The 16,172-nt window shown below is 43.0% G+C and overlaps 2 long non-coding RNA genes across 2 annotated transcripts; both read right to left on the minus strand.

Moving 5' to 3' along the window:
- Positions 1-905: 905 nt before the first annotated feature.
- Positions 906-2,267, minus strand: LOC123993789. The gene is made up of 2 exons (XR_006831518.1): positions 2,061-2,267; positions 906-1,563 (listed from the first exon to the last, which is right to left on the minus strand). It is a non-coding gene; the product is annotated as an uncharacterized LOC123993789 (long non-coding RNA).
- Positions 2,268-7,413: 5,146 nt separating this feature from the next.
- Positions 7,414-8,679, minus strand: LOC123993796. Its single transcript, XR_006831523.1, has 2 exons — positions 8,400-8,679; positions 7,414-7,898 (listed from the first exon to the last, which is right to left on the minus strand). It is a non-coding gene; the product is annotated as an uncharacterized LOC123993796 (long non-coding RNA).
- Between the last annotated feature and the right edge of the window lie 7,493 nt (positions 8,680-16,172).

Genomic DNA, 16,172 nt, shown 5'->3' on the forward strand with positions numbered 1-16,172 from the left:
GTTAGTGGTGTGTGGAGAATTGGGTACGTATACTTTACATAGGGGGGAGCTTCTATAGAATGACAGGTGTGCAGCTGTGTTATGCCAAGGGCGTATCCTAGGCTGTAACAGGAGGAGTCTAATCTGTGGCTCATGTCATGATGCACTGACATGTGGAGTTTGGTGACAAAGGAGTACCACTTATTTATTTCATCATGCATACATGCACTTATTAACACACAGTAAAAGTTTGCACAGACACTTGTTATTTAAAGTGAGAGAAAAAAAATCAACAATCAACTTTATGGAGCTAAAGAATCATGTTCGCTGCCACAATTGTTTTGTTTACTTTTACAATCCCTTACAATCATTATGGAAGAGCATCCGACAGCATTGAGGTCATTGGAGAATTTAGTCTGACCACACCTGCACTATAAACATGTCTCCCTCTCGCCTCCTAGTGGACAAACCTAACACTGAGCTACTGTTGGGAAAAGGCCTCACTTGCCTGCTGAAGGAAGTGTTTGTGATGATGTGTGGTTGTTTGTAGATGCTGTCTCCTCGGTAGGGCCTTTTGTCTTGAGGGTGTCTCCTCTTGGGCAGGATGTTTCTACAGCTGCAGCTACAGGTCCTGCTGCGCACCTCTGAAGGTGTGGAAGGTGACACCATGCAGGCTCCACAGTCAGCACCTCCTGACGAGTCCTGACACCAGCACACCTGGCCCTTCTCTCCCCTCCCCCTTCCTCCCCCTCCCCAGACTTACACCAGCTCAGCTCTAAGTCAACATTCACACTGCTAAATAAACAAAGTAGGAAATAGTATCCCAGGACTACAACAAAACCAGTTAGAAGTGCAACTGGTTGGAAAAACAGATGTAATTGCCCATATGCTCAATAATAATAATAATATCATGTCCAGACATAAAATGGAGTTGATGGTTCTTTATTTGCAAGTGTTGCGTGGTTCACACATACATACCCTGCCCAACTTCCGAAAACATCTGAAACCCTTCCTCTTCAAACGCTCTTAAATAATCCCCCCCCCCCCTTCTTTAGCTCTGACTCTACTGATAGCTACTTGTGATATGTGGTTCTCCCACCTAGCTACCTGTAAGTCACTCTTGACAAGAGCATCAGCTAAATGATTCAAATCTAAATGTGATGTTCACTGGTTCACCTCATGGATCCACCATGAGGTGTTGTATTACACATTACAATGTAATCAATGTCACTGCGCCGGCCACTCCTGCCTTAACACTACAGATGTGAGTCCAAATGCTGATATGCAGTAAGTGATATAGCTATACAAACAAAAAACTCCCACATGCAAACTGTGTACAGTACATATAACTCTCCAGTGAGTCCTCTAAAAGAGTGAGCAGCCAGGGCGAGCAGCCTGACCCCAGGGCGCAGTAACCAGCCGGCCCTGCTCTACAGTGTGTCTGCAGGGACAGATTCCAGTTACTGAGCATGGGGGACAGAGGTAGGCAGGGGATGCAATCACAGGCTTGGGCAGCGAAACCATTACCAAGGGCAGGGCCGGCCCTGGGCATAAGTAATAAGCGGTCGATTAGTGACTCCTGACCTAAAAACAGATAAAGACAAAAACACGTTAAGAAAATGTGCTGAGAGTAAGTAGAATACATAAGGTGCCATTTTGGAAATTGGTTGTGCATCATCAGTTTCTCTCTTGTTATGTCAGTCACTTACATTCACTCAATTAGCCTATGTCAGCAAAATAAAAATGGATTGGTAAATTAGTCTAACCAGCTATCTAAACCTTGTAGTAATCATGGCCAAATTACCCAGGGGCCCTGACCTCCAGGGGCCCCCATTGATTGTGTTAGTCACTCTCACTCAGATATCATATTAGCATGGCAAAATGCATAGAATTACAGGAAACTCATTTGTCAACTTTAAAAAAATAATCTCGCCTTGGGCCCTCAAAAGGCTTGGGCCTGCCCTGACCAAGGGCCATTGTCAGCACTGTTAGTTAATATAGCATAATAACTGAGTAATTAAAAATATATGTAAAGAGGTTAGTCAAATTCCAAACAAATTGTTGATAAAAGTAAAGACTACCTCTGGTTGGCACCTTCCTCCCGAGGCGAGGGATCCACAGCAACTCCACCACATGGCCCAGGAATAGGTGGAACAGAACAGGTAGGACACCTCAAGTGGCATGTGGACACTACCTAAATCCACCAGCAGCCTGAGTGGACCAGAGAGCTCCCTAGCTGTCCCAGCTCTATGTCAGAGCCTGAGAGGTGCTCTGTAGCTCAGCATCTTGCTCAGTCCAGAGCAGGACCTTCCCCCCCTGACCCTGTACTTCAACACAGCCCCTCCTAAATTAAATATTAACTAGAGGAACAAACAACCCCCCCCTCTGCCAAGCATCTGCTCTCCACGCATCATGCTGGCCGGGTGCTCTGTGCTTACACCCCATGGAGGCTGGGCCTATTCAAGTGTATTACCTTATTAATTATCAGTGAATTGCAATTAGTTACAAATGATTCATCAATGCTGAATGCCTAGTGAACTCAGCTGTGTGAGTCAGGGCTTTGGCTCCCAAACTGATTGTTGGACTCAATCATTTGATTCCTCTGATGTTATATAATAACTACACAGCAGCCACATTCCATCTAGGTATTTGCCGGCACTCGTCATGCGCTATTACAAAACATGCGAGATCAAAATCTGACAATTGTGTGTGTGTGTGTGCGTGCGTGCGTGCGTGCGTGCGTGCGTGCGTGCGTGCGTGCGTGCGTGCGTGCGTGTGTGTGTGTGTGTGTGTGTGTGTGCGTGTATATGTGCGTCCACGTGTATGTGTCTATGAGTGTGCGAGCCAGTCTGTCACTCTGACACATCCCTGAGGCACTAGCTCTGCTTTCCTCAGCAGTCTTGTCACATCAGTGCCTCTGTTCCCTGAGCTATTGAACCGAACTGTGTGTGAGTGTGAGTGTGAGTGCGAGTGTGAGTGTGAGTGCGAGTGTGTGTGTAGCTGTCCTCTGTCTCGGGCGGTTTGTGAATAATTAGTAGAGAAGTGTTCCTGAGTGATAGTAGAACGGCAGGGTTGTCTGGCTGTATAACTCCTCTGACTCCTTCACTGGGATGAGTCCATTATATAACGGTCAAATTAGACACACAGCATGGAGACTGTTACTATTACTCCTTTCATGTAACCTGATGAGAGTAGAGTAGTAGTATGTGGTCTTTATCATGTGTCCTGGACAGAGAGCCCCAATGCTGTGGGAAGTGCTCAGCTGCTTCTGTGGCCTTGGGCATGTCCGTCGGTGAAACAGTACAGAGGAGAAGTACCAGGACAAACACAAACCAGGTGGTCATTCTCCCAACACCGCAAAGGGTATTCATTTAATCATATTTACACTCTATAGCACAGCCAGAGGGTAATGAGTTACATATCTCCTCAAGGCAGCTCAGAAGATTAAACTGAGTTGAAACAGACCAACCCGAAAAGTGACATCGCAGTAAAACAGAACGTTTCAAGCAGTTATATTGAAAAATGGCGGAACACTTGCATACCCAATGGTTTTGAGCAGGTGCAGTACACACATGTTCATTAGCAAAAAAAAAGATTCCTCTGCACACTGGAAGAAATGCTCCCTAGTGTGTCTATTATAAGAAGGTTTTGACCTTTCATCAGGTCTCAATGGGTTGAATGGTACTATAATAAATACTTGGATGTGTATATTGTATTGTGCACTATTTCTTTGCTGACTATAAATGTTCAGTTACATGAGGTAATTCACTTTTACTATGTGGACAGGGTATGTGAAAACATGTTTGTGTGCATATCAAAGTGATAACACGTTATATCGCCATCTAGTGGTGTTGCATGGCATGTGCTCAATTGAGAGGTGGAAGAGTGGCAGTGTTGTAACTAAAATATACACTGAGTATACCAAACATTAGGTACACCTTCCTAACATTGCGATCCACCCTCCCCCTTTTGCCCTCAAAACAGTCTCAATTCGTCAGGGCATGGACTCTACAAGGTGTCGAAAGTGTTACACAGGGATGCTGGCCCATGTTGACTCCAATGCTTCCCAGAGTTGTGTCAAGTTGGCTGGATGTCCTTAGGGTGGTGGACCATTCTTGAAACACATGGGAAACTGTTGAGCTTGAAAGTGCCAGCAGCGTTGCAGTTCTTGACACAAACCGGTGCGCCTGGCACCCACTACCAAACCCTGTTCAAAGGCACTTACATTTTCTGTCTTACCCGTTCACCCTCTGAATTGCACACATACAACATTCATGTCTCAATTGTCTCAAGGCTTATAAATCCTTCTTTAATCTGTCTCCTCCCCGTCATCTAAACTGATTGAAGTGGATTTAACAAGTGACATCAATAAGGAGTCGTAGTTTTCACCTGGATTCACCTGGTCATGGAAAGAGGAGGTGTTCTGAATGTTATGTATACTCGGTGTATGTTCTTTCAAACAAACTTATGGAGGCATGAATTTGTTTTGCAAAGGAGTGATCATAAAACTGTTGCAAAGTCAATCAGGGGTTATAAAAGAGGCCGACTTGGTGAACAACAGAAAAAACATATTTATTGTTATAGGTGTTGGTTTAATCTAGGCTGAATGTTAGCTTTAGTCTGTGATGTGTATCAACTGGAGCCTGGTAGGACTGAAACTGTGTCATGGTAAGTCTATTAATGGCTCTGTGTAGGTGTGGGCTAGCCACTGATCTCAGAGATAAGTATATTTTCAGAGTCAATTTCCAGAGGTCCATTTACCCTCCAAAGAAAACCCATTAGAAACATAGAGCTGTGCCGTGGAGAGCTGCAACACTGAGTGGTTTATTCTACCTGGCCAGGAGACTCATCAAAGGGTGTGTGCAGCCTCTTCATACCCCACTGTGTCTCTGTGGGGTTCTCTCTACAGGATTAAAGAACAGTACGGACCAATAGGGGTCACCAGAGGTTAAATAACTCATGTGCGCAGAGTCATCAGTAGAATACTTAAAACATACAGACATCTGCTCTGAGAATATATTATATACTATATAAATCAAATCAAATGTTATTAGACACATGCGCCGAATACAACAGGTGTAGTAGACCTTACAGTGAAATGTTTACTTACGAGCCCCTAACCGACAGTGCAGTTAAAAAATATGGATAAGAATAAGAGATAAAAGTAACACGAAATTAAAGAGGAGCAGTAAGAAATAACAATATATACAGGGGGGTGCCGGTACAGAGTCAATGTGCAGGGCCACCGGTTAGTTGAGGTAGTATGTACATGTAGGTAAAGTTAATTAAAGTGACAATGCATAGATGACAACAGAGAGTGGCAGTGGTGTGGAGAGGGGGGGGGCAATGTGAATAGTCTAGGTAGCAATTTGACTAGATGTTCAGGAGTCTTATGGCTTGGGGATAGAAGCTGTTTAGAAGCCTCCTGGACCTAGACTTGGCTATCCAGTGCCGCTTGCCGTGTGGTAGCAGACAGAACAGTCTATGACTAGGGTGACTGGAGTCTTTGACACTTTTCAGGGCCTTCCTCTGACACCGCCTGGTATAGAGGTCCTGGATGGCAGGAAGCTTGGCCCCAGTGATGTACTGGGCCGTTTGCACTACCCTCTTGTAGATTAAGTTTACACACAATTTAGCCAAATACATTTAAACTCAGTTTTTCAGAATTCCTGACATTTAATCCGAGTAAAAATTCCCTGTTTTAGGTCAGTTAGGATCACCACTTTCTTTTAGAATAATAGTAGAGAGAATTATTTATTTCAGCTTTTTTTTCTTTAATCACATTCCCAGTGGGTCAGAAGCTTACATACACTCAATTAGTATTTGGTAGCATTGCCTTTAAATTGTTTAACTTGAGTCAAACATTTCAGGTAGCCTTCCACAAACTTCCCACAATAAGTTGGGTGAATTTTGGCCGTTTGCTCCTGACAGAGCTGGTGTAACTGAGTCAGGTTTGTAGGCCTCCTTGCTTGTACACGCTTTTCCAGTTCTGCCCACAAATGTTCTATAGGATTGAGGTCAGGGCTTTATGATGGCCACTCCAATACCTTGACTTTGTTGTTCTTCAGCCATTTTGCCACAACTTTGGAAGTATGCTTGGGGTCATTGTCCATTTGGAAGACCCATTTGCGACCAAGCTTTAACTTCCTGACTGATGTCTTGAGATGTTGCTTCAATATATCCACATAATTTTCCTCCCTCATGACGCCATCGATTTTGTGAAGTACACCAGTCCATCCTGCAGCAAAGCACCCCCATAACATGATGCTGCCACCCCCATGCTTCACGGTTGAGATGGTGTTCTTCGGCTTGTAAGCCTCCCGGTTTTTCCTCCAAACATAACAATGGTCATTATGGCCAAACAGTTCTATTTTTGTTTCATCAGACCAGAGGACATTTCTCCAAAAAGTACGATCTTTGTCACCATGTGCAGTAGCAAACCGTAGTCTGGCTTTTTATGGCAGTTTTGGAGCAGTGGCTTCTTCCTTGCTGAGCGGCCTTTCAGTTAATGTCGATATAGGACTCGTTTTACTGTGGAAATAGATACTTTTGTACCTTTTTCCTCCAGCATCTTCACAAGGTCCTTTGCTGTTGTTCTGGGATTGATTTGCACTTTTCATACCAAAGTACGTTAATCTCTAGGAGAAAGAACGCGTCTACTTCCTGAGCGGTATGATGGCTGCGTAGTCCCATAGTGTTTGTACTTGCATACTATTGTTTGTACAGATGAACGTGATACCTTCAGGCATATGGAAATTGCTCCCAAGGATGAACCAGACTTGTGGAGGTCTACAGTTTTTTTTCCTGAGGTCTTGGCTGATTTCTTTTGACTTTCCCATGATGTCAAGCAAAGAGGCACTGAGTTTGAAGGTAGGCCTTGAAATACACCCACAGGTACTCAAATGATGTCAATTAGACTATCAGAAGCTGCTGAAGCCATGACATAATTTCCAAGCTGTTTCAAGGCACAGTCAGCTTAGTGTATGTAAACTTCTGATCCACTGGAATTGTGATACAGTGAATTATAAGTTAAATAATCTGTCTGTACACAATTGTTGGAAAAATCATTTGTGTCATGCCCAAAGTTGATGTCCTAACCGACTTGCCAAAACTATGGTTTGTTATCAAGAAATTTGTGGAGTGGTTGGAAAAACGAGTTAATGACTCCAACCTAAGTGTATGTAAACTTCCCACTTCAACTGTCCATGTTAGTAAGTACTGATGAAAATGTAACACAGTCACCTTGACCACACATTCAGATTCAAAGCTAAAAAATAAAAAAAGTGTCTCCTTTGAATGGTCTATAAGGCAATATAACATGAAGGCAGTATCATCATGATTAGTGTGTATAAGCCCAAGCTATGTGAAGGAGGTGTCTATAGGGTCCATAGGATCTTTACAGAACAATGAAATGGCTAAACAGAAATGGCTGCATAACTTGCAAAATAAAACATTTATTAGACAACTAGGATAACATTAAGCTCAACATGTTACAATTTCATGATCACAATATCACCGTCACAGATGGAGAGCATACAGCAATGTGATAGGTATAGTCACCATGACACAGGGTATATTCAACAATGTATTTGGGTTCTATCTTAAGGCCAAGCTGAGCCATCCTCTCGGCGGACAGTCCACCAGAGAGAAGGATGATTGTGAAGTCACCCTCTTCCCTGGTTGTTTACACTTGGCAGTGACTGCTCCATGCCGTCTTCCTCTTGCTCTTATCTGTGGCCTCCAAGCACATCTTACCACACTGTTAGAGCATGTCCAAGTTTGACCGCCAAGTCTGATGAATCCCACTGAGCCCAACAGTCTCACCGGCAATGGTTGGACAGGCTCCTATCTATGCCATGGGTATTTAGGCCTGGGGTGGGGTGGGGTGGTGTGATCCTCACCTGTCCATGGAGCTGCATCTGTAGGGGGACAGAACATCACTAGCTCTACCTTATATATACTCAATTTTACATAGCCTATCTTCTCTACATTTTACAGAGTGGGATGAAATACAACACAAGGCAATATTTTTACACAGAAAATCGCATCTTCATCGATAAGCCTATAAGCCTATTGTTGTCCACTTTTGACCTTGTAAAAAAATGACATGTTCAAATTTACTGAATAAAACAGAGATTATTCAATTAAAAATATCGCACTGTTAACGATGGATTTAACCAAATTGATATGGGAGCTAAAACATCAACATTTCATTTGGAAGACGCAACATCCGCTGTCATTCAACAAGTAGCCTAAGCACACAATGGAAAACGTCCGGTAGCATCAATTCATAAATATGTTGGCTAAAAACAAAAAATATTACAAGGAATGTCACCAAATGCCACTGTCCAACAAAAGCCATTGACGCCATAACAAGCTCCGTTAAAATGGCAGCAGTTCGATCAATACCGTTTCCTTACCTTGGACAGTTCTGTTACCTCGATAAGTGACCTTCGCTTGTTTAAATGTAGTCATTGTCGGTGTCTCGGCATATATACCAGAGGATGACGTATAGAATGAGCAGGATGGCGAAGAGAAACAAAGCAATGAATATGGCTTTGGTGACAGGGGACACCGACTGCATGGCAGGGAGGACGGTTGAGCGGAGCTGTGAGGACGGTGGAGCTCTCAGACATCTCTCAATTGAGAGGTGGCAGAGTGGCAGTGTTGTAACTAAAATATACACTGAGTATACCAAACATTAGGTACACCTTCCTAACATTGCGATCCACCCTCCCCCTTTTGCCCTCAAAACAGCCTCAATTCGTCAGGGCATGGACTCTACAAGGTGTCGAAAGTGTTACACAGGGATGCTGGCCCATGTTGACTCCAATGCTTCCCAGAGTTGTGTCAAGTTGGTTGGATGTCCTTAGGGTGGTGGACCATTCTTGAAACACATGGGAAACTGTTGAGCCTGAAAGTGCCAGCAGCGTTGCAGTTCTTGACACAAACCGGTGTGCCTGGCACCCACTACCAAACCCTGTTCAAAGGCACTTACATTTTCTGTCTTACCCGTTCACCCTCTGAATTGCACACATACAACATTCATGTCTCAATTGTCTCAAGGCTTATAAATCCTTCTTTAATCTGTCTCCTCCCCGTCATCTAAACTGATTGAAGTGGATTTAACAAGTGACATCAATAAGGAGTCGTAGTTTTCACCTGGATTCACCTGGTCATGGAAAGAGGAGGTGTTCTGAATGTTATGTATACTCGGTGTATGTTCTTTCAAACAAACTTATGGAGGCATGAATTTGTTTTGCAAAGGAGTGATCATAAAACTGTTGCAAATTCAATCAGGGGTTATAAAAGAGGGCGACTTGGTGAACAACAGAAAAAACATATTTATTGTTATAGGTGTTGGTTTAATCTAGGCTGAATGTTAGCTTTAGTCTGTGATGTGTATCAACTGGAGCCTGGTAGGACTGAAACTGTGTCATGGTAAGTCTATTAATGGCTCTGTGCAGGTGTGGGCTAGCCACTGATCTCAGAGATAAGTATATTTTCAGAGTCAATTTCCAGAGGTCCATTTACCCTCCGAAGAAAACCCATTAGAAACATAGAGCTGTGCCGTGGAGAGCTGCAACACTGAGTGGTTTATTCTACCTGGCCAGGAGACTCATCAAAGGGTGTGTGCAGCCTCTTCATACCCCACTGTGTCTCTGTGGGGTTCTCTCTACAGGATTAAAGAACAGTACGGACCAATAGGGGTCACCAGAGGTTAAATAACTCATGTGCGCAGAGTCATCAGTAGAATACTTAAAACATACAGACATCTGCTCTGAGAATATATTATATACTATATAAATCACATCAAATGTTATTAGACACATGCGCCGAATACAACAGGTGTAGTAGACCTTACAGTGAAATGTTTACTTACGAGCCCCTAACCGACAGTGCAGTTAAAAAAATATGGATAAGAATAAGAGATAAAAGTAACACGAAATTAAAGAGGAGCAGTAAGAAATAACAATATATACAGGGGGGTGCCGGTACAGAGTCAATGTGCAGGGCCACCGGTAGGTTGAGGTAGTATGTACATGTAGGTAGAGTTAATTAAAGTGACAATGCATAGATGACAACAGAGAGTGGCAGTGGTGTGGAGAGGGGGGGGCAATGTGAATAGTCTAGGTAGCAATTTGACTAGATGTTCAGGAGTCTTATGGCTTGGTGATAGAAGCTGTTTAGAAGCCTCCTGGACCTAGACTTGGCTATCCAGTGCCGCTTGCCGTGTGGTAGCAGACAGAACAGTCTATGACTAGGGTGACTGGAGTCTTTGACACTTTTCAGGGCCTTCCTCTGACACCGCCTGGTATAGAGGTCCTGGATGGCAGGAAGCTTGGCCCCAGTGATGTACTGGGCCGTTTGCACTACCCTCTTGTAGATTAAGTTTACATACAATTTAGCCAAATACATTTAAACTCAGTTTTTCAGAATTCCTGACATTTAATCCGAGTAAAAATTCCCTGTTTTAGGTCAGTTAGGATCACCACTTTCTTTTAGAATAATAGTAGAGAGAATTATTTATTTCAGCTTTTTTTTCTTTAATCACATTCCCAGTGGGTCAGAAGCTTACATACACTCAATTAGTATTTGGTAGCATTGCCTTTAAATTGTTTAACTTGAGTCAAACATTTCAGGTAGCCTTCCACAAACTTCCCACAATAAGTTGGGTGAATTTTGGCCGTTTGCTCCTGACAGAGCTGGTGTAACTGAGTCAGGTTTGTAGGCCTCCTTGCTTGTACACGCTTTTCCAGTTCTGCCCACAAATGTTCTATAGGATTGAGGTCAGGGCTTTGTGATGGCCACTCCAATACCTTGACTTTGTTGTTCTTCAGCCATTTTGCCACAACTTTGGAAGTATGCTAGTGGGTTCGATTCCCGGGACCACCCATACGTAGAATGTATGCACACATGACTGTAAGTCGCTTTGGATAAAAGCGTCTGCTAAATGGCATATATTATTATTATATTATATTATTATTATTATATTATGCTTGGGGTCATTGTCCATTTGGAAGACCCATTTGCGACCAAGCTTTAACTTCCTGACTGATGTCTTGAGATGTTGCTTCAATATATCCACATAATTTACCTCCCTCATGACGCCATCGATTTTGTGAAGTACACCAGTCCATCCTGCAGCAAAGCACCCCCATAACATGATGCTGCCACCCCCATGCTTCACGGTTGAGATGGTGTTCTTCGGCTTGTAAGCCTCCCGGTTTTTCCTCCAAACATAACAATGGTCATTATGGCCAAACAGTTCTATTTTTGTTTCATCAGACCAGAGGACATTTCTCCAAAAAGTACGATCTTTGTCACCATGTGCAGTAGCAAACCGTAGTCTGGCTTTTTATGGCAGTTTTGGAGCAGTGGCTTCTTCCTTGCTGAGCGGCCTTTCAGTTAATGTCGATATAGGACTCGTTTTACTGTGGAAATAGATACTTTTGTACCTTTTTCCTCCAGCATCTTCACAAGGTCCTTTGCTGTTGTTCTGGGATTGATTTGCACTTTTCATACCAAAGTACGTTCATCTCTAGAAGAAAGAACGCGTCTACTTCCTGAGCGGTATGATGGCTGCGTAGTCCCATAGTGTTTGTACTTGCATACTATTGTTTGTACAGATGAACGTGATACCTTCAGGCATTTGGAAATTGCTTCCAAGGATGAACCAGACTTGTGGAGGTCTACAGTTTTTTTTCTGAGGTCTTGGCTGATTTCTTTTGACTTTCCCATGATGTCAAGCAAAGAGGCACTGAGTTTGAAGGTAGGCCTTGAAATACACCCACAGGTACACCTCCAATTGACTCAAATGATGTCAATTAGACTATCAGAAGCTGCTGAAGCCATGACATAATTTCCAAGCTGTTTCAAGGCACAGTCACCTTAGTGTATGTAAACTTCTGATCCACTGGAATTGTGATACAGTGAATTATAAGTTAAATAATCTGTCTGTAAACAATTGTTGGAAAAATCATTTGTGTCATGCCCAAAGTTGATGTCCTAACCGACTTGCCAAAACTATCGTTTGTTATCAAGAAATTTGTGGAGTGGTTGGAAAAACGAGTTAATGACTCCAACCTAAGTGTATGTAAACTTCCCACTTCAACTGTCCGTGTTAGTAAGTACTGATGAAAATGTAACACAGTCACCTTGACCACACATTCAGATTCAAAGCTAAAAAATAAAAAAAGTGTCTCCTTTGAATGGTCTATAAGGCAATATAACATGAAGGTAGTATCATCATGATTAGTGTGTATAAGCCCAAGCTATGTGAAGGAGGTGTCTATAGGGTCCATAGGATCTTTACAGAACAATGAATTGGCTAAACAGAAATGGCTGCATAACTTGCCAAATAAAACATTTATTAGACAACTAGGATAACATTAAGCTCAACATGTTACAATTTCATGATCACAATATCACCGTCACAGATGGAGAGCATACAGCAATGTGATAGGTATAGTCACCATGACACAGGGTATATTCAACAATGTATTTGGGTTCTATCTTAAGGCCAAGCTGAGCCATCCTCTCAGCGGACAGTCCACCAGAGAGAAGGATGATTGTGAAGTCACCCTCTTCCCTGGTTGTTTACACTTGGCAGTGACTGCTCCATGCCGTCTTCCTCTTGCTCTTATCTGTGGCCTCCAAGCACATCTTACCACACTGTTAGAGCATGTCCAAGTTTGACCGCCAAGTCTGATGAATCCCACTGAGCCCAACAGTCTCACCGGCAATGGTTGGACAGGCTCCTATCTATGCCATAGGTATTTAGGCCTGGGGTGGGGTGGGGTGGTGTGATCCTCACCTGTCCATGGAGCTGCATCTGTAGGGGGACAGAACATCACTAGCTCTACCTTATATATACTCAATTTTACATAGCCTATCTTCTCTACATTTTACAGAGTGGGATGAAATACAACACAAGGCAATATTTTTACACAGAAAATCGCATCTTCATCGATAAGCCTATAAGCCTATTGTTGTCCACTTTTGACCTTGTAAAAAAATGACATGTTCAAATTTACTGAATAAAACAGATTATTCAATTAAAAATATCGCACTGTTAACGATGGATTTAACCAAATTGATATGGGAGCTAAAACATCAACATTTCATTTGGAAGACGCAACATCCGCTGTCATTCAACAAGTAGCCTAAGCACACAATGGAAAACGTCCGGTAGCATCAATTCATAAATGTGTTGGCTAAAAACAAAAAAATATTACAAGGAATGTCGCCAAATGCCACTGTCCAACAAAAGCCATTGACGCCATAACAAGCTCCGTTAAAATGGCAGCAGTTCGATCAATACCGTTTCCTTACCTTGGACAGTTCTGTTACCTCGATAAGTGACCTTCGCTTGTTTAAATGTAGTCATTGTCGGTGTCTCGGCATATATACCAGAGGATGACGTATAGAATGAGCAGGATGGCGAAGAGAAACAAAGCAATGAATATGGCTTTGGTGACAGGGGACACCGACTGCATGGCAGGGAGGACGGTTGAGCGGAGCTGTGAGGACGGTGGAGCTCTCAGACATCTCTCAATTGAGAGGTGGCAGAGTGGCAGTGTTGTAACTAAAATATACACTGAGTATACCAAACATTAGGTACAACTTCCTAACATTGCGATCCACCCTCCCCCTTTTGCCCTCAAAACAGCCTCAATTCGTCAGGGCATGGACTCTACAAGGTGTCGAAAGTGTTACACAGGGATGCTGGCCCATGTTGACTCCAATGCTTCCCAGAGTTGTGTCAAGTTGGCTGGATGTCCTTAGGGTGGTGGACCATTCTTGAAACACATGGGAAACTGTTGAGCTTGAAAGTGCCAGCAGCGTTGCAGTTCTTGACACAAACCGGTGTGCCTGGCACCCACTACCAAACCCTGTTCAAAGGCACTTACATTTTCTGTCTTACCCGTTCACCCTCTGAATTGCACACATACAACATTCATGTCTCAATTGTCTCAAGGCTTATAAATCCTTCTTTAATCTGTCTCCTCCCCGTCATCTAAACTGATTGAAGTGGATTTAACAAGTGACATCAATAAGGAGTCGTAGTTTTCACCTGGATTCACCTGGTCATGGAAAGAGGAGGTGTTCTGAATGTTATGTATACTCGGTGTATGTTCTTTCAAACAAACTTATGGAGGCATGAATTTGTTTTGCAAAGGAGTGATCATAAAACTGTTGCAAATTCAATCAGGGGTTATAAAAGAGGCCGACTTGGTGAACAACAGAAAAAACATATTTATTGTTATAGGTGTTGGTTTAATCTAGGCTGAATGTTAGCTTTAGTCTGTGATGTGTATCAACTGGAGCCTGGTAGGACTGAAACTGTGTCATGGTAAGTCTATTAATGGCTCTGTGTAGGTGTGGGCTAGCCACTGATCTCAGAGATAAGTATATTTTCAGAGTCAATTTCCAGAGGTCCATTTATCCTCCGAAGAAAACCCATTAGAAACATAGAGCTGTGCCGTGGAGAGCTGCAACACTGAGTGGTTTATTCTACCTGGCCAGGAGACTCATCAAAGGGTGTGTGCAGCCTCTTCATACCCCACTGTGTCTCTGTGGGGTTCTCTCTACAGGATTAAAGAACAGTACGGACCAAAAGGGGTCACCAGAGGTTAAATAACTCATGTGCGCAGAGTCATCAGTAGAATACTTAAAACATACAGACATCTGCTCTGAGAATATATTATATACTATATAAATCAAATCAAATGTTAGACACATGCGCCGAATACAACAGGTGTAGTAGACCTTACAGTGAAATGTTTACTTACGAGCCCCTAACCGACAGTGCAGTTAAAAAAATATGGATAAGAATAAGAGATAAAAGTAACACGAAATTAAAGAGGAGCAGTAAGAAATAATATATACAGGGGGGGTGCCGGTACAGAGTCAATGTGCAGGGCCACCGGTTAGTTGAGGTAGTATGTACATGTAGGTAGAGTTAATTAAAGTGACAATGCATAGATGACAACAGAGAGTGGCAGTGGTGTGGAGAGGGGGGGGGGCAATGTGAATAGTCTAGGTAGCAATTTGACTAGATGTTCAGGAGTCTTATGGCTTGGTGATAGAAGCTGTTTAGAAGCCTCCTGGACCTAGACTTGGCTATCCAGTGCCGCTTGCCGTGTGGTAGCAGACAGAACAGTCTATGACTAGGGTGACTGGAGTCTTTGACACTTTTCAGGGCCTTCCTCTGACACCGCCTGGTATAGAGGTCCTGGATGGCAGGAAGCTTGGCCCCAGTGATGTACTGGGCCGTTTGCACTACCCTCTTGTAGATTATGGTCTTTAGCTTTGTATGTACAGTTGAAGTCGGAAGTTTACATACAATTTAGCCAAATACATTTAAACTCCGTTTTTCAGAATTCCTGACATTTAATCCGAGTAAAAATCCCCTGTTTTAGGTCAGTTAGGATCACCACTTTCTTTTAGAATAATAGTAGAGAGAATTATTTATTTCAGCTTTTTTTTCTTTAATCACATTCCCAGTGGGTCAGAAGCTTACATACACTCAATTAGTATTTGGTAGCATTGCCTTTAAATTGTTTAACTTGAGTCAAACATTTCAGGTAGCCTTCCACAAACTTCCCACAATAAGTTGGGTGAATTTTGGCCGTTTGCTCCTGACAGAGCTGGTGTAACTGAGTCAGGTTTGTAGGCCTCCTTGCTTGTACACGCTTTTCCAGTTCTGCCCACAAATGTTCTATAGGATTGAGGTCAGGGCTTTATGATGGCCACTCCAATACCTTGACTTTGTTGTTCTTCAGCCATTTTGCCACAACTTTGGAAGTATGCTTGGGGTCATTGTCCATTTGGAAGACCCATTTGCGACCAAGCTTTAACTTCCTGACTGATGTCTTGAGATGTTGCTTCAATATATCCACATAATTTACCTCCCTCATGACGCCATCGATTTTGTGAAGTACACCAGTCCATCCTGCAGCAAAGCACCCCCATAACATGATGCTGCCACCCCCATGCTTCACGGTTGAGATGGTGTTCTTCGGCTTGTAAGCCTCCCGGTTTTTCCTCCAAACATAACAATGGTCATTATGGCCAAACAGTTCTATTTTTGTTTCATCAGACCAGAGGACATTTCTCCAAAAAGTACGATCTTTGTCACCATGTGCAGTAGCAAACCGTAGTCTGGCTTTTTATGGCAGTTTTGGAGC

The sequence above is a fragment of the Oncorhynchus gorbuscha genome, linkage group LG02, assembly GCF_021184085.1.
Source record: "Oncorhynchus gorbuscha isolate QuinsamMale2020 ecotype Even-year linkage group LG02, OgorEven_v1.0, whole genome shotgun sequence".
In the NCBI taxonomy this organism is placed as follows: Eukaryota; Metazoa; Chordata; class Actinopteri; order Salmoniformes; family Salmonidae; genus Oncorhynchus; species Oncorhynchus gorbuscha.